Source organism: Dermacentor albipictus, chromosome 1, assembly GCF_038994185.2.
Source record: "Dermacentor albipictus isolate Rhodes 1998 colony chromosome 1, USDA_Dalb.pri_finalv2, whole genome shotgun sequence".
In the NCBI taxonomy this organism is placed as follows: Eukaryota; Metazoa; Arthropoda; class Arachnida; order Ixodida; family Ixodidae; genus Dermacentor; species Dermacentor albipictus.
The window spans coordinates 343026551-343044672 of NC_091821.1; the positions used below are offsets into that span (position 1 = coordinate 343026551).

The 18122-nt window shown below is 45.8% G+C and overlaps 2 protein-coding genes across 3 annotated transcripts in view; one reads left to right on the top strand and one right to left on the bottom strand.

The window, feature by feature from the left end:
* Window positions 1-18122, bottom strand: part of LOC135908781 (oxytocin receptor-like) — a 63345-nt gene that overhangs the window by 37517 nt on the left and 7706 nt on the right. The window lies entirely within an intron of this gene.
* LOC135908588 (neprilysin-2-like) overlaps window positions 1-18122 on the top strand; it is a 62527-nt gene that overhangs the window by 11038 nt on the left and 33367 nt on the right. Inside the window, exons 1-2 of one of the 2 annotated variants that reach the window (XM_065440509.1) lie at window positions 2218-2396; window positions 6150-6339. The gene's annotated coding sequence lies outside the window, so the exon portion shown is untranslated. Of the gene's footprint in view, window positions 1-2217; window positions 2397-6149; window positions 6340-18122 lie in introns of those variants that run through there. The other variant, XM_070531750.1, reaches the window with a different exon arrangement.

The window sequence follows — 18122 nt, forward strand, 5'->3', positions numbered from 1 at the left end:
ACACCCCTTGGCGGGTCGACGGGAACGCTGTCGCGTTCCACTCTTGAAGGCGAAGAAGTAATGCATGAGTTGTTTCTTCGTCTAGCCGAACCAAATATAGCCAAGCAACAGCAGTTCACCAGGCTAAACAGTGGTTCAACAACTAAAATAAAGGCTAGTATGCTTCGCATCCTGGGCTTAACCTTACCTAAGCCACAGCCATTTTTTTTCTTATTAGAATCAGCGTCCCACAAAAAAAAATTACGACGATAAAATAAATAATTACTTTACCAGACTAAACTGGTTTAGTGTTTCTCTTCAGTGTCCCTTTAGCCATTGAGCTACAGCGGCGCGTGTCCTCCCGTCCACCTACTGGGATATATTCGTGCACGAGTACTAGATCTAACCCTGCAATCTAATCCAATTTAATTCATGCACTGTAAACCAATCTGCACCCTCAAGCATCCTTAAGAGTTAAAATGCTTATAAATTATACCCTTACGCCCGTCTACGGTTGAACGGCCCGCATACCTGCACAAATGATGTTCGTGCGTCGTGGCATGTATGCGGGCGCGGCTTCCTTCAGCGTGGTTAGCGCTTCGCTGGAGCTCCTCGGCCGGCGTTCACGCTGGGGCATGTATTTGCGATGCAGCGCGGGAGAAACGCGCTGCTTTGCTGCAGGAAGACAGCACCGATAGGTACTACTATGGCTACTATACGCGCGAGAAAGCGATGGCACAATTGGGGGCCTGCATAGGCTGTGTTATAATCAGTTTCAGCAAACAAAGTCGCCTATCCTGCGGTCTCAGAAGACAGCACCTTCTCTGTACCAGTCTGCCGTAATTGGAATGCACCTGGACAAACTTCCTTACCTGTGTCTAAATTCTGAGACAAAGGGAAATCGTACAGCGTGTAATCGTACAAAAAACAGTCACTCACACAAGAGAGTGACCGTTCATTTTTTCAGAAAACGCATTAAAACTAAATAAATCAGTGTTTTTAATGCAGTCATCGACGACGGCGAAGATTTGTCTGGAGTGTACATACAATTGAAATGACAATAAAATGAGATGGTTTGCCGCGCAGGAAATGTTTAAGGACATGCCATTTCGCCTGCTGAGGAATGCGCCCGTGGCATAGTGGTTATGACATCGGGTTGCTGTACTAAATGTCGCCTGTTCAAATCCGACAGCTGGATAATATATATAGGAAACAACTGTTTTGTGAACTGAAGCAAAAAAGCAACTAGAACACCAATGAATCTCGACGAACACTTTGAAAGTTAATATCCCGGAATTGGTGCTGTCCAGAGAAATAATTACAAGTGGGCACGCCATGCGAACTCAGCGGCTATAATTTGTAGATTGAAATAAGTGCTGAAGAGTAATTAATTTAAAGGCTAATTAGTGTAATGAAATTAATAATTAAATTGGAATTGTTGATTTCTCGTAGAAGTAGTTGTTACCTGGTCAAGTAATTTAGATAAAAAGTTAGAGCTAAGCTATCTGCCATAGACAATCTAAAAAATTGGCTGCAGCTAAAAAAAAAAAATTCTGTAATGTCGTCGTAGTCGGAACGCAATATCGTTAAGAAGACGGAGCTGTGGGAAGGTATTTTTCTGTTTAAATAATCCGCACGCAGAGAGTACAACAGTGCACGAAAAAGAAGCAATATTATTAACAACCCGTGAAATGGCGCTCGTATAAGAAAGAGTGCTGTACAACGATGCTTGTCAGAGCAGCAGGGGGCTTCGTGTATGACACGTCACCCGGCCTCGGAATCTCCGCCGCTTCGGTGGCAGAGTTAATTGGCGCCATCCATCAGGAAGGCGGGAAAGCAAATCTGCTTCCCTTGCGTGGCCTCCTAGATCGGCGCGCGCGGGCACGCGTCGATCCAGGAGGATGTGCCCTTTCGCCCCTCTTCCCAACTGCACTCCCCTTAGTAAGATCTTGATGAGGGCTAGTTGGTTCATACTTAGAACTGAGGTGAAACAGGGCGAAAAAGACGAGGACACAAGGAAGCAAACACCACAGACAAGCGCTGACTGCCAACTGGAAGTTTATTTGAAATTCACCGGACATTTATACCTTTTTCAGCATAGGCATGCGCACATCAGTGTGCGCTCTTCCTCGCAATTCCCTCACCTACGCCTGTCTCCACGCGCGCTCACCGGCCCAGCTTAGCTCGCTCCATGAACGTTCATGTTTCGTTATCTTCTGTTATCGCGAAGCCTGCCCTGCTGTGCGTTGACCGGCGTGGGCAGTTTCACCGGTTTCGTGGTCCTCAATAGCTGTGTGCTTGTGCTTCGCGATGGTTCACCCGTTACACGACTCGCACCGCTCGGACATTGTGTAGTAGTGCACGAATACCCCAAGAACAAGCCCTACAAGGTTCTTAAGGGTGCCTAAAGACAACAGGTGAGACCCAAGGACGTCGGAAGGTGCATATACACATACAGGGCCCTGTTCATGTGTGTGCGCCATGACTTTCCGGACGTCGTTGCGCCTTGATTGTGCTACGCTTTTCTCTTACCAATAGAGAAAGCTGACAGATGTTTCTCCTTATTGTCACCTGGTCTATGAACTTTTTCTGGGCCAATTCTTATTCTGCAACTTTAGTAACTCGCCCAGCTTTCCATTCCGCCCTCAGGGCCTTTTCTGGGTGTCCCCGTTCTGCAAATGTACTAACAGCCGAAAGTAAACTGTTCGTGTTTATGTATTATCTCAGTAATTGCCGATGGGAAAACGGCTCGAACAACCTTCATGTGTAGACATGATGCGCTTTTTTTCTAGAAAGCATGGGTATTGCAGGAGTCCTATACGCGGATTTTTACAGATCGTATTTGTTACACAAAGGAGTGCCCAGTAGGTATGAATTAGTGCCTTAAGTAACGTAATGTTACTGCTAAGCATTGTATTCGTGGTGAAAGAAAAGTCGTGTTGTTGGCCTATTTCACCTGGTCTTTGATTTAGGAATAGGCCTTTCTGAGAATGTTTTTTTATGTACTGCTGCAAAAGCTGACTACCTTCTGCTCTCCCTTGTCACCGTTACTCAAGTTGGGGCCAAGTGCAAAATAACGTGATAATGTGTATCTCCATTTTTAGTACAATGTTATTTTTGTTCTGCCATGGCTTTTTGATTTTTTTTAGTAGCAATAAGCATGTCACGCGTTTCATATACTTTTTTGCAGGTATATAAGTTATTTCTTTTTTATCGTATGGCTGTCAATGAAACAATCTTGGCATTTTATTATATTTTTGAGGTATTTTGCGGGTAACTGCTTTTGCCATTACCAAAGAATATTCCCTTCCTTTTGTTGCCATGACTATCTCATACACGTCGTGCAGTGTTGGGCAATATCTTCGTGAGTATATCAGAAGCTCTTCTACACTTTGGTCTTTAGGGCATTATATAAAATCTTTTTTGATGTGCGTATACATGAAACGGCCTTTGTGTTTTCTTGAGTTTTATGTTTTTGTTATTTCACTGTCTGTGAACTTTTGTGCTCTTTAGTAGACATGTACATGTCATGCATTTTTCACTTTTGTTCATTTTCTGAACGTGTATCATACTAAGCTATACGAAAATAATTGTTTTCGGAAACGGATGTCAGTAAAACGATTCCAAAAATCTGTTGTGTTTGAACTGGAGTTTGTATATGTTCCGGCATATGCTGCCATACTCAAAGTATGGACAAGACTGCGTGCGTGCAAACACATATAGAATCCACGGTCCACCGCGCGCCAATGCCTGGCGTAGCGCGTGCACGCGGTACGAAAAAAAAAAAAGCGAAATAATACTCACCACGGACAGGCAAAAAGAAAGCAAAAGTAAAGGTGCGCGGGATTATGAAAGGGTGGAAATCTAGCGAAGCGGGTCGTCACGATAAAAACAAAAAATAAAAAAAGAACTAACTGTGCTAGGGTGAGGAGGCGCCGTGCGGTCCTGTTGACATGACAACGTAAACAATCGTGTGCGCCGCCATTTCGCCAAAGTATCGCCCTCCTACTAGGGCCGTAACTGATGGGGACCTTGGCGCTAGTGTGAAAGATCTTCTGCATTAAAACAACCAATGGCAGCCAAGCGGAGATTCGCCCCTGGGACGTCTCCGCAACACTGAGCCGAGATGGCTGGGAAAGATTGTCGGCCGACAGCGCCAGAAGCGATTCCGCCCTACCGGCGCAGCGTTGCTCCATGATTTTCTTCTATAATGGCAATATTGACAGCTAGTAACAGGATTACGTCGACAAGAGGAAGAAAAACTGAAGAGGTATGAAGCGAACCACTTCGCAGCTGTGTTGGGAAAGTCCTCTGTCGCAATATATTCGAGCGGCACTGTACGTGGGGAGGGGAAACATATTGCCACCGATCTCCATCAAACCGCATGGATCAAATGCCGCCTTCTTCTGCATACACCATGCATACGTCAACAACAATGGCGTGTTTTAGAGCGCGAGCTCGAATGTGGCCTCGCCAAAGTTGTCGCTCGCACTGTCACTTCTAGTGTTGAGAGCGGGACTGCGATAAATAGAAAGGAAAAGAAGCGCAATGGCAAAGCCTTTAACAAAACTTCGCTTATGTAGCGATAATAGCATGGCATGCACGCTATTCTTCCGAGCGCAAGCGAAAAATACTGTGCAGATGCCACCGACGAAGATTAAATGTAAGCGAATAGCCGAAGGCTTATTGAAAGTTATTCGCTTTATTAAACGAGTGATGCCCTTGAAGGCGTATATTTGTTGCAGTGAGGCTAATTAGGTAGCGTTTGTTATTTCATTGCGTAATACCGTGCAGAACAGCGCCGTTAGCCAGCACAGTCTGTGGCGGGCTGCAGTAGAGACGGACACGTCAGCCGATTCGTCATAACGTGCGCGTTGTGCAAGCGCCGGCGTAACGTGACTGCCATCCTCCTCTCCCGCCGCCGGAGCGCTTTCTTGATAGCACTTTCTCTCCCTCTACTTTCATTCCCTACCCCCTGTGCAGCGCGGTTGAGGTGTCCTCTGGTGAGAGACAGTTATTGCGCTGCACTTTAACCCAGCCTTTCCTTCCCGTCATCAAGAATCTCCTTCTCTTGATAGCTCTGCCTTTCGTCTTTCGTGTGCGCTGCACTTCGACGACCGACCATTACCCGTCGGCCTTAGTCAGCCACCAGTGAAGTGTTAGATAACGCTAGCTTGACGTTTAGTGCGTAGTAGACCAGAGCAAGCACGGAACAGCTTAGTAGGAACGTTGGTCTGCTGTTTATTGCGTGTTCGCGTACAATGCTCATGAGTGCAGCGCGGGAGGCAGAACGCTCTGCTAGCTCCGTCACCGGGCCGATTGAGTGGCGCTTTGACGGTGTGTTCACTTCGCTTCGTAGTTTTTTGCAGCCAAGCCCACTGCGCGTCTACGAAGATGCGACGCCGGTAGCGAGACAGCACGGCGGAGGCGATAGCGGCGCCAACGGCGGAAATGCGCCACGAGCGTCGGCGCAATTACTATAGCAATAAAGAGCGCACAGATTCAGCAACCCCAAGTTAAACACTTCGGTAACCGGCGACACTGCAGGTTTTTCCGTAACGCGACCTAGCCATTTGTAACCCCACTCGAACAACTGAACAAGTGGTATATTCTTATGGGCAAATGCATTGCCCACAAACTTATGGGCAATGCATTGCATAAAAATGCGCACGTGATTGAAGGTGGGACCTATATGGCGGACAAACATTGCACGCATGACATTGCAGGTTGCAGAGGATAAAATTAAAAATTATATGCGTTACCATCAGTCCTATAGCGTTTAACGAAGCGCTTCTGTGAAGCTTCGCTTCACACAAATTTCAACATGTTTGTCCTGCGCATAATTTTTTCTTAAGTTATTTTCGTTCGCGATGGCGTTACAAGGAAGCGTGATGTTACAGGGAACTCGGCCTATCTCTTAAAATTGCGGCAAAAAACACACTTGTTGGAATATACTTTTCTCAAAGCTTTTTTTTAATCGTTTCAACTAAGTATACTATAGGAGAACAGTGACATAATGCGTGCGATATTCTACTTTATTTAAAACCGGTTTAATTATTTACACTTATTGATTAAATACAAGGGCAAGCAAGTTTACATCCTCATGCTGTGCGACATTTAGGCACTGATGACCTAAATGTATATGTGACGACAACCTGGGCATCTGCCAGGTTATCGCTGGGAGATGCCCAGGCGCAGGTGACAGGAGGTGTCAGGGCGACCCCAGCCGGAAGAAACCTCGGAAGACAAACTTTCGTCCTCCCAGGAATGGTTGCCGAGAAGGAAGCAGACACCCGGAGGTAAAAGTGCCCCTGTGGCCCCTTCGAGAACAGGCATCTGGACCTGGAGGAGAGCTCAAAGGTAAGGAAGCCCAGCTGATGGTTTGTCAGAAACAGATGGTGAGTGAGCCATTCGGTCGGCCAGTTTGTTGAACGAACTTCCACTGAGTCGTCGAATCCAGTGCACCGTAATGATAAAATGAGACAACTTGCTTAGCTGATGTATTTGTTGGGCAGATGTGAAATCTCTTTGTCACTTTCTTTAGTTCACTCAATGCAACGAGCGAGTCAGTTAAGAGTCCGTGTAGAGAGAGCGCGTGTATTGAGTTCTGTGACGCTTTGTAACGCGCTGACATGCTCGAAAACATGATGTAACGCGTGTAGTTCTAATAACAATAATCCGGTGTTTCGGTGGCATAGGTGCATGTATACTTAATTCAAGGATGACTAGGGCTTACGCATCTGATTGAGAACAGCACGGCAAGCTGGCTGCGCGTCTCATTTTTTACAACGGGTCACTGCAGGCCGTCTGTAGCAATGTTGCAGAGCGGTTGGAGGTGCGAAGTGCGTTTGAAGAGAGCGTAGAAAGCGAATTCAGGCATCGCTTTCGTTTCTCGAAATGAACAGTGCGTTGAACAGCTCCCTCTGACGCGCCGATACTCGCGGGCCACAACGCGTTGAAAGCCATCAAACTGCGTTGGTGAATGGCCGCCGAAAATGGCTTTAGGCCGAGCGCATCCGTCAGCACGCGAATTAGACAGCCGCCGCATTCACCCCGACACAGTGATGCTACAGCTTTCCGATGTGCAACAGAATAGGCCTGTCTTCCTCGTGGAATATCTGCTGCATCCGCGTACAGTGTGCAATGGCGATAAAGAGATGTAGAAGTGGCTGGACGAATGTATTGCGATAGCACTACAGGATAGCCAAGATTGCACTACCTGTAGCTTAGGCTTACGTTATAAACTAAACTGAAACCCTTGCGAGGTCACATATTTGATTAAAACCTCGCTGCAGTTTTGATAACATCATCTCCGTGATCGCCTATAGCTTGCTATTACCCTATTACATGGTCTCCTGGTCGACTGGTTTCTGATCTGGTTTACCGTCGCGAAACCGCCAAGCATAGACTGATTACCCGCATCCTCACAACGCGGAGGGTGGCGCATGCGCTGCACCAGCTGGATGAACTGAAACGTGCGCATAGTTCTCGGGCGAAAAAAAAAATAGTGGGCTTTAGCAGGTCCAAGTTTCGTGAAATGGTAGCTGGAAATAACGAATAATGCGAAAAAAGGACAAAACTGATCGAAACGAAGTCCCGTAAAGTGGCGTAGTGACGAAGTATAATCCGGCCGGGAACGGAAAATCACCGGTCGAGATACGGGTTCTCGCTGACGAGACGTCCGAACACTTTTAGGGTCATAATGACTCCTCTATACAGAAACGACGTCCTTTGATGGCATATAAGTTGCGAAGCCTGCGGCCTGTAATGACCATCCCAATGTACTGCGCATGCTCTCGTCAGTTTGCCGCGCAACCGCAATTCTGCGCTGACGTCTTCACACTTATCGATGAGGGAGCCATTATGCAGAAGCGAAGGCGGAATAATGTATTCACGTTGATCAAGCCCCGGAAAATTAGGATTTCACGCTCACTTTCACGCTTACCTTTAGGCAAATCAGGCATTTTACGTGAACAGCAGTTCTGAGCTAAGGAATGGTACGACCAAGTTCTTTCAATCCTTCGTCTCGCTTTCGGTCATCTATGGCACAATATGACGTAAGAAAATCGATCAGGCCTGATTTCACGTAAATGCTCGTGCGTTTTCGCGCCGAGCGTTCTAGCGACTACGCCACGAGCATATTGCCGGTACTTCCACTGGGTGCCGACGTGGCCTGCCCTTCTTTTTGTGTCACCAGCGCGCGCCTCCTTTTGTCAAAATCATGGGAATTGGAAACATTACTTGTGTTAGATTGCCCTAAGTTCGTCGAAGAACCAAAGACTCTCCTTCAAGGGTTCAAATGCTGAGCGGTCCGTACACGGCTGCGGATAACTTGTCCTCCCACAGGGACACGACAATTTCCTCTCGAAGTTTCTCAGCAAGGTCTAGCGAGTGGTGACACTTCGCAGCACATTTTTAATAGTCGCCATTCGCTCGATGAAGTAAGTCTGTACTCTTCGTGCAGTGGACACATCTGACCTGTGCTCCGTTGGGCCACCCCCTTGCTCGGCTGGAGCAACTGTCGCGATATCTTTGCAAGGCTAGATCCACCAGCAGCTAGCACCTTCCTCCTCTTCTTTTATGACTGTGTTTCTTCGCGCTTATGTTGGGCGTCATACCCCCTATTGACACCTGCGACGTTGGTGCACGTGCACTGTGGCGCGGTCTTCCTTCGCTCTTCCATCATTGCGCTGTGCGTGCTTTCTACAATATTCGCAGACGTGTCGTGTATCGTTGGGAATGCACAAAATTGCACTTGGAAGTAAAAGCAATTTGAACAGAGGCCACCTGTTGGAGTGCTCGTTAACCGAGGTGTGTCCTACGCGTGCGGCTTGTCGCTCAAGCTACACCCTCTTTCAGTGGGGCCTCAGCATACTTTCCAAGAATTTGAAGAAGTTATCCAGGCAGCATTGGATTGCTCAAAACGTTTCTAAGGAGCACTGAGGGTTTTCCTTTAAGATGATGTATTTTCGAGTTGGGGGAACGCAACTGTCGTTCGCAGTAACTCGGGTAATTGAATAAAAAATTCACTGCGGCCATGTTTTTTCTGGTTTCTCTTCAAAGCAACAACGTTACTCTGGGGGAGGTGGCAATGTTCTTAAGAGGTGCGACGCGGCAGCCCATGTCTGCAATATTGACATGTTATCAGTGCCATAGCAGCTACAGGCCGTCGGCTGCCGACTTCTATTGCTGATAATGGCTCTTTATATGACATTACCCGTTATTTTTTCCATTTTTTTTTCTGTGACGGGAAGCATGGTTGGAGAAAATGCTTGCGTGGGCTATATAGGGGCGTGCGTTTTTCTTTTGAAATTGGAGGAAGAAAATTTGCTTCGCTTTTCCAACTGCTCTGTTGTAACTGAATTTCCCACACTACTACTCAGCGCAGCACTACTCAGCGTGTGCCATTGCATTGCGGAGTAACTGATCAGTTAACTACCTAGAGCGGCAGTTTTACTCACTCCGGGAGATTACGAATGTCTTCGTTACTGCTGGCAAGAGCTACTGAATGACCTGAAGGAATGTGATTGGGGTATAGACTTTAAAGCGACGAAATTAGGATCGGAACAATATTCTCCGATGAGAGAACAAGAACAGGTGACTCTATATATGCCCCACCCGTAACGCTAACGCCGTGCAGCGCGCATTTGAGGAACCATCGAGCAATGAGCGTCAGGCGACTAACACTGAGAGTGGGGAAAACACCTCATTAGAAGATGAAGGAGAGAGGGAAGAGGGCACACAAGCATCGGAGCTGCGACCTACCAATCCCACGTCAACTGAGGAGCAGCAGCAATAGGAAAGTCGGGATGTTGTAGGGGCGGATGATATAGGCGATAGCGAGCAACTTCGGCCAGTCAAAGAAAGTTCTTTCGCGGAAGAGCGGAAAGAAGATGAGTCACTGGCCGATGCTTGGCGCCAGGCGAAAGAGGGTTCGCACGGCATGGTAAGCTTTGGTCCGTTGCTCCATCACAGGGAACAATTAGAAGGGGAACAGTGTCTTCACTTAGCAGTACCAACGTCGCGCCGCGCCGAAGTGTTGGAGTTAACGCACGACAGTCCTTGCGGTGGTCACTTCTCAGAAAAAAAGAGAAAAAAAAAGCGCATTAAAAGGGTGGAGTTTCGGGCTTGGACTCTGACAGACGCCTCGGCGTTTGAATAAAGCGTCACTTTATCGGACGACGGCTCTTCCTTCGCGCCGCCACCGTGCACGCGAATCATGGAGGGGCGCCAACTTCGGACCTTAAACACCTTCCCTCCTTAACTAGTGTTGAAGCTACCAGAGGATAAAGGGGAAACAAATTAACTCGCGCCCTTTTGCGTGGGCAGCGACGCGGCGGAGGCGAGCGCCATCTGGAGCTACTGCAAGGAATCGGACGCGCCGCTCCGTGGCCCCCGAGATACTCGCGTGCCGGCGTGTGCAAATGGAGGCCGCCGTGGCCGTCCTATGTATGGTAGAAACGGTGGCAAAGGGCTTTCTTTGTGTTTTTGCGTAGCAGAATTGTGGTTTCTCGTATAGTAAAAATACAATACGACGCTATCATGACCTGTAGGCTGTGTATAAGTCGTACTTTACGCGTTTTCTATGTATTTTAGTTTGAGAAATTCAATTATTTCAGTGAATTCCTTGCGCCACTTGGAGGGCCTGGGCATGGGTGGTCCAAAAATTCTTTGTCAAAAAATCCTATTCCTATCCTGTAGCTGCTTCTAATGATGGCGAATTAAAATAGAAAAGGTGATAATTTCGTTCCTACAAGAGCGTTCTCTTATAACTGTAAATTTGCAGTCGTTCTTTTTAGAGAAGCATAAACGACAAGTAATCTTGACTCCCGTGTTCACCTAATTCAAGACAGACTAACGTAACTAATAGCAAGAACATGTACTACCTTTACAAAGTTAAACGAGAATAATATAATCAGGAACCTGCCGAATGGCTGAAAGGTATAGTCATGTTCAGAAACTGTGCCAGGGTGATTGCGATAATGAAGTAAAACAAACAAAGCAATGTACGGTTGCTCTAGATATAAGAATCGAGTGGACAATACAAGGACGACAAGACTCACGCCATTCCACTCTTCTGTGCTATACGACCACACTATTATTTCACCATCCTGTCTCCGGTAGCTTCGCTAAGCACAACGTTTTTCGTTCACATCCACAAATTGTAGTTGGAAAGAAAAAAAGAAAGAAAACACAATGAATAACTTTTTACTATAAAACGAAGAGAACTTTTATTTTTCGCCAGTGCATACGAGATGAGAAACGGGAAGCCGCGTTACCGGATAATGATGGTGAGACTCTTATATGCAGGGAGGGAGGAGTGGGAGGAGAGCAGGAAATGCTATAGGAGCCGATTAAAGAATAAACGATCAAAGTTCAGCCACCAGACGGGAAACGTCTTTTCACCATTTGCCAACATTGTACTGGAGCACGTGTGACACAGACTTCCTCGCAGGAAATTGAAGAGACTGCTTGATGCAATCTCTGGAAACGTCCAGGACGGATGACGAAATTTGCTCATCGGCGTTGCGAAAGAACCTTGCCCTTGCGAAAGATGTCTCAAAAAGACGGCGCTCTTTCTAATTTGTTTGTTGAGCAGTGACAGAAAAAAAAAGACTCCCGCGAGAGATGGCATGACGGATGCATAGTGTTCATATTCGTAAGAACAAGTTAACAGAATGTAACACATCTGTTACATACGGTTAAATGCGATCGAAAAATGAGCAGAGATCTTCTCCGTGATGGTAAAATGGAACAGTAAAAAAAAAATTAATAAGAAGGAGCGGTACGCTTCCCTTCTTTTTTTCGGTTTCCTGTCGTTCGTTCACATTTTGTGAGACTATATATGGTCGAATAAAATGACGACATATATATTATTGAGGGGCCGCAAACCTAGTCTTTCCGCCGGATTTGTGTGTCCACGTAGAGAAAGAGCTCAATTAAGATACATCGAGAGAAATCTCTTCTACACCTGATGCACGTAGAAATACAGAGAGCGCGATAAAGTAAGAATAAAAAAAGAATTTAATCGGGCCAATAATAACTATTTATATATATTTTGTATTGGTTACACCGCGAACCTGCACTTGACGAATTATATGAAGGGGCTGTTAAGGGACGACACTATCAATACCCAAAGAGTGACGCGAAAGGAAAGCGTGTTCCTATTATACGTGAGGCTCAGGTGCAGCTTGGCGATAAAATGCTTGCACGATAATCTGAAGTGTACAGCAATGAAATGCAAGAATTATATTAAATAAGAATTACTAAACGAAAAAAGAAAAAGAAAGGTACTGATGCTGTAATGTCCAAGGTACTCTCTAGGCTAATCTGTCTACTGCAACGTATGTACAAAAGAAAACAAAACAGAACAAGAAATGGTGAGTTTTTTTGCACTCGGGAGAAACGAAGGGTTCGCCCGACTGCACCCTTTTAACAGTTCTGTTGCTCGCTATACCAAGGTGTCTTGAAAGTGTTTCTTCGTTGCGTCGCAAGAGGGAAAACAATCATGCCAGCAGGAACAAGATGGACCTGCCGTGACGACCTCACGGTTTAGTGCCCGCCATATTTTTTTTTGTCAACTCTACTTCGCAGCTCCTAAGCCATCCACTCAACTTAGCGTTCCCGAGTTGCGCTAACGGTCACATATCGCAATATTCCGAAAAATAAGTGAGCGGAGGGAGTGGCAGGGGCTAGGCTAACTCCTTGACAAACACTCGATGCAAAATCACAGCACGTCGCAGATAATCACTAAAGAAAACACGATGCACTGAAGTGCCAACTTATATATAACGCTTACAGAAAAGTAAAACAGTTCACTGCTTCTGTAAAGCCGAAACATGGAAACAACAATAACAGAAACAAGTTCTAAATATTTTCGAAAACTACCAACACATGGTTACCTCTCTAAGATTGCTGATTCTTTAGCCCTGGTTGCTCCAAACATTTTGTTCAGAGGGCCGGATGAAGGAGTAGCGGCGGTGTTAAGACGCAAAGAATAAAATAACATAAATAAATATTGGGGAAAGTGTGTTCGTAAACGTAATAACCGTGCTGGGCGTAGGCCCTAAAAGTTTTATTACAAATACTCGACGTGCGTTCTTTTAAAATGATTTCATACTTTATTTGCTTGCATTGACCTCCTCGCATAATATGCGAAGAAGAGAAATAACTATTTTAGTATTAGAATTCAGAGCCAATTCTCCGAGGGCATATGGATTTGAAATAATATTGAACATTCCTGGTGACAAACGAACTTGTTCACATTTCCCGGGTGGGAAGGAAATTTTTTTGCTTGGTCACAGTCATTCTATCTCCACCGAACAAATATCTCCAGGGCGCTGAGGTGGTTTAGAGGCGTCGCTATTCTTTGCAAAAGGCTTCTTGTTTTGTTGGTGTGTCGTGATTGTAACTCCAGTATTTCTACGAATCCGCGTTTAATTCTGTGCCTAACGTTTGCGCTTCGATAGTCTAGAAGTTTAGGCCAGTTGGTGTAGCATTGTCAAGACGGAAGTAGTGCAATACACGGGACAGAGAGCGTTCATGTTGTTTTGTCTTGCTATCTGTCCTGTATGCTGCTTCATGTTATCCTTGACAACGTTTACTTTTTAAAAGTTGCCAGAAAGGACGATTCTCTTGTTTTTGAGTACCGGCATATTTTATTAAAGTCAGACTTTAAAAAGTTACGAGGTTATGAGGTTAGAACACCGCCTAATCGCAGTCATGTAGATCTGATCGGTATAGTTTGTCGTATGCGAATTATAAACAACACTTGTTACCTTACAGAGTATCTTACTCTTTAAGATGATTTGCTTATGTACTTGATTTATTCGTGAATTTAGTTGTATTGGTGGGAGCCGAACACACAGCATGTTGTATTAATTATGGCGAAGTTATTTAAGGCACAGTTACTGTAATTAGGATATAATTAATAAGGACACACAAACCAACGACTTTTCGTGGGAGTCGAACCAACTTGGAGACATGGGCGAACCGCTTGTATCTCCTAGTTGGATTCCATGCAATTCACATGGTGAAGATCGAGAGTCAAGCCCACGACCTTTCGTGTTAATGAAGGCATGGTTAATTAAGGGACGTCTGATTAAGATATATTTAATTAAGACACTCGAACGCGCGATGTTTGATGGGAGAAAACAAGTAATAGGAAGTCACACCGCATTAGGATGAAACTGTCAAGTAATGCAATGACTGTTTCGCGAGCTGGCAGGCTTCTTCAGCCTTCATCCTCTTTAGTGCATACTAAAGTAACTGTCAGCTTTTCTATTCCTTGTCTTGCGCTGTACGAACATTCTCTAGTAATGTAAGTACAAAATAATGTACGAGTCAGATTTCAGCGCTGCCTCATGAAGGCATTTAGACTTGATTTTCTTTTTTTTGCCGCACCGGTTCCTGATAGGCGAAGTTGTGCCGAAGCACTGTAATGGTGATGTTCAGTGGAAATGCCTCTTGCAATGCTATCCTCAAAGGAAGTGCTTTGAAGTTGCTACCTACTGATAAGATAGAAATAAAGAAGGTAGTGGCGCAACCCAGGCTTAAGGGGCGGGAACAGATCGATATCAATTGTACAGCTGTCTCTCTCTGTCTTTTTGTACAGCCTAGCTAATGCAGCCTTACCGACAAGTTTTCTTTCTTCGTTTTCTTACCGCTGCCGAGACAAGCCCTATCTTCCCGTTGGCCGCTTCTATAGCGGTCTGGCCGAAGAAAATTATCTGCTCTGAGAAAGAGGGGCAGCAGCTGCCTGTCCTCGAGACGCCTAGCACTTACACTTTGGTTTTTTGTGAGGAAAGCTCTCTGACTGGTGTGCGAACTTGGCGGGCGGCCAGTGCTAACCGGTTGCTTTGGTTCAACCACAATAAAAATGTTCACATGATCGTTGCCAACGCTTCACCGGATTTCTCATTGAACTGAGTACGCGAACCCACGCCTCATCATAGCTAAATGTTTGTTTTCACGTCCACGCCGTAGAGCTATATACGGTAAATATTATAAGGCTCTACTAAGGATGCTGGAAGAAGATCCTGTCTTGCATTGAAAAATCATGTTGTAGGTGAAGCCTACGTGTTCTACCGACGTCTGTCTCTAGCTCAAGAAATAGGCGAATTTTAGGCGAAGAAAATAACTTTTTGATGACTAAAACTTGTAGTGCTAAGCTAGACGGCACGTCTTTTGACCATCGATTGAGTTGCGTGGATGGTACTTACGCAGGTATCCACGACGATATGGTTCATGACCATACGATATGGATATGGTTCATGACGATATGGTTCATGACCTCAAGTGAACCATACTTGCGTCCTTGACCATTGCTACGATTTTACAGCGATGAAAAATGTAAACGCCCCCCTTCCCCTCTCTGTAGCATATAACTTTAACTTGTATACTGTACAAATTGTGGGGGGAAGAAGTACAGGTTATACTTTAAATTATTGCAGAAGGAAAAAAAAAGGTAACGAAATGAAATATAAAGATATCACCGCCTAAGCACTCCGTACAGATGGATAACCAGCGAAGCTGAAATGTGCGGCCCCAGTTTTAATCACTAGCTTTACGAGCCTGTTGTTGTGCCCGGGCTGCAGCATCAGCATGGCATAGACGAGCTCGTTGCCGCTTCTGCTCGCAGCGCTGCTGATCGAAAGCTTCATGCTCTAAGGAGCACGTATCACGTGCGGCCTACCCATTTCGGAGCCGGAGAGTAACTTCTGCGGGCATTCTCGGCTGCGACGAAGAGCAACGACGTCCCTGCTGGCGCAGCCAATCGCGTGCCTCTCTTTCTCTTACTTTTTTTTTTGCGCATGTGCATGGGGTTGCGCCGGAGGAGTTGTCTATGTACAGGTGACAGAAAGACGGACGGACGGACAGATGGCTAGCCATATACAACTTCGCTGTATATGTCGCAGTTTTGCCCGAAAGGCTAAGCAGCGATTGCGATTGTAAATTGCAGGATAGCTATACGAATTAGGGATATCAGTTTCATCGGCCGTATAAACTTGTAAACGCTGGCATATTAACCAAATTGACAAGAATGGTGTTATGGGCGCACAAGCCAACATGAACATATCTCATTCGATGACCGCGGGAACTTGCTGTCAGAACGTTGAAGTGAGGAAGCGCCGCAGCAGCAGCGAGCGAACTGACCTTCGTTCTGTGTCTCGCATCGACGGCAACTAAGTCGGCGGCTTGTGTCCCCGTTGCAGATGACCTTCAAGATACAGTGGCCCGGGCGCGAGCGGCCGCCCGCGCCACCCAAAATAAAACGCGCACCCCCCCTTCCATCCGCTCCTCAAGACACTTAGGTGCGACGGAAGACGGCGAGCTTCCTCCCCGCTTTCCTCTCTTTGGTGCGCAAAATTGGGTCGCGATTGCGGCTCACGCTCGCATGCTTGCACTCGCACATACAGCATGTGGTAACACGGCGCCAATTTTATCGCCCTTGGACATTATGCGGAACCTCACAGCGACGCCGACGCCGAGCAGAAATGCGCTTGTAAGGTCCATATTTTTGCGAGAGGAATAGGCAAGCAGTCAGTTCCAAGCGAACGGCCGTTTACTGTTGTTGTTGTTGTTGTTGTTGTTGTGGCCTGTGGCACGTGTGGCTCCTACCCACGATGGGGGATTGGCCAAGAAATGGATGGATTATTCCAAAATAATATATAGCATAAATTTCCTAAAATCTATGGGAATAGCATTGAATAGGGTTGAATAACCGGCTAAAATAAAATCAGGAAGGTCATGTTGAATGAGAAATAATTAATTTAAAAGTAATAATAAAAAATAGAATTTAGCAGGGCATTCGTTTAGATTCTGTAAGGAATGTTTGGACAGCGAAGCATGCATCCCCGTGGCTGAAACCCAAAGTGGACGCCCCGAACGAAAGAAGTGCAGGTTCTGTCAAGTCCAGGCTAGTTCTTCTAAACGGCATCTCCAACAATCTTTTTCTTAACGCAGCAAAGCGGCGACAAGATAGAAGAAAGTGCTGTATCGTCTCCTCCTCCTCACAAAAAGAACAAAGGGGAGAGGGAACCAAACTCCACCTGTGTAAATAGAAATTTAGGGAGGGAATGCGGCAGCGTAATTTGGTGAGGCAGACCTCAAGCATCTTTGTATAACAAGAATCGCTATGCCAGGGAAATGCAAGGTGTATATACTCTGGAGAAGCTGTCAAATGTGGGTTTGGTAAGGCTGATCTAATTGATCCAATCCGAAATCTTGCCGCCGTGATCTGTGCAGTCACTGGTAGAATAGGAAGAACAGGGCCGGCTAGTGATGCATGTGCCAGTGAATCGGCAGTTTCATTAAAAACCAAACCTTTATGACCAGGCACCCAAATCAAATGAATACATAGCACATGGGCAGGAACTAGTAAGTGGAAGAGTTTTAGCATGGGTGACTCATTAGTAGCGGTAAGGCAAGAGCATACAGAAAGGGAGTCAGTAAGAATCGCAGCCGTTGTAATCATTGGGTCTAATGTACGTAAAGCTAGGATTACTGCTAACAACTCGGCCAGAAAAATAGGCACAAAATCAGGCAATCTTAAAGAAAAAGACCAGTCGAGCGCAGGACAAAATATTCCAATGCCAGCTTTTTCCTCGCACTGTGAGGCATCTGTTGCAATGATGATGTTTGTTTCTAGGGTGCTTAGGTGGTCTTGCAACATGGCGTTTAAGATGCCGTAAGGGAGTAGTTTCGCGTGGTTCGGGAAAATGTCGTCGAACCTGATCTCTGGGTAATTTGAATGCGTATTTTTAGGAAGCACATCACGAATTTGTACATTTAGTGGGTTAAGTAATGTTTGCACAAATATAATCTGTGGTCTATGAAACCTGGGCCAATGAACAGGAAAAAATAATTCTGGATCGGAGATGAAAATAATTTGAGGACGGTTTAATGGTGATTCATATAGCTTTAAGAAGGTCTGAATGGTCAGAAGGTGAAATCGGCATAATATGGGTGGGATTCTTGCTTCCATGTATAATACGGCATTTGCAACGTATTTTGGAAGGCCTAAGCACAGACGTAGTGCCTCTCGTTCTAACAAAACTAGCGGCCGAAGCTTGTATGATGGAACACCTGAGAATAAAACACATCCAAATTCCAACACCGGACGAACGTAGATTTTATATACC